The sequence below is a fragment of the Oratosquilla oratoria genome, chromosome 1, assembly GCF_046742065.1.
Source record: "Oratosquilla oratoria isolate Oo_2021 chromosome 1, ASM4674206v1, whole genome shotgun sequence".
Lineage (NCBI taxonomy): Eukaryota > Metazoa > Arthropoda > Malacostraca > Stomatopoda > Squillidae > Oratosquilla > Oratosquilla oratoria.
This window is the reverse complement of record NC_134777.1, coordinates 99,992,133-99,993,563: the sequence shown is the minus strand read 5'-3', so window position 1 is coordinate 99,993,563 and position 1,431 is coordinate 99,992,133.

Here is a 1,431-nt window from a genome sequence, read left to right as displayed (position 1 = left end):
TGTCCAATATAAAATGTTAGGTTACAAAGAAAGCAATGGCCTCCGCTAGCGAACCCAGGGATCTGGGTGCGCACGTCCTGTGTAATAGTAGTCCTTGATATATATATATATATATATATATAATTATATATATACATACATATATACATACATATATTTATATATATATATAAATATATATATATATACATATATATATACACATATATATCTATATACATATATGTATATATATATATATATATACATATATATATATATACATATATATATATACATGTATATATATATATATATATATACATATATATCCATATATATATACATATATATACATATATTTATACATATATATACATATATTTATACATATATACATATATATATATACATATATATACATATATATATATATACAAATATATACATATGTATATATACATATACACACACATATATATATATATATATATATATATATACATGTATATATATACGTATATATACATATATATATATACATATATATACATATATATATGTATATACATATACATATACAAATAAACATATACATATATACACACATATATATGTATATACATATATACATATACATATATGTACATATATATACATATATATATACATATATATATATATATATATACATATATATATATACATTCTGTTGCTTTAGGAGCATATTTTGGATATTCATAATGTATATGAGAAGCGCAGTGTGATCAATGATTATTTGTTAAGAGTGCAAGAAAGGTTTCTTAGAACGAGAGGCTGTAGGTATGGCGTGTACGAGGTCAGAAGTCGAAGAGGGTACTGCTATCTGGGCATCTTACCTCTGTGTGTTCGCCTCAACTACCTCATGGATAATGAGCAACGTTTCTTACATACCTATGATTCTCCGCCAGTCAGACAAGGCATGGGTTGATATCTTTATTTTCTCCTCTAACAATATGAATAAGATCAGCTATTGTGTTTTGTGACTTGTATTATTAGGTCTTACAAGGACACAGAAAATTTTGTCATATTTGAATTGTTGAACAAATCGTATGTATCTATAGCTCACCTCTTATCCTGTTACATCATTTCTTTGAAAAAGCTTACTGTGGAACTTGTCAGGAATAAACTCGGATTAAAACCCCCATAGAGGAATAAACTCTTGGAATAAAGCGTTTTACAAAATGAAACTCTAATGTCTTACTCGTGCTCTAGAAATTTATCAGGACTCAAACCTTGATTTTTTCTCATAATTGATTGCATAAATGCTTCACAGACCTGTTGTCAGGAAGACGAAATAAAGCAAATTGTTTTACGTGGTCAAATGTGATTCTAGTCAGTGCGCAAGAAACAGACTTGAATTCAAATTTGGGCTCATTCGTGTTGTTTTTTAGAAAGTAAAAAGTTCAAAGA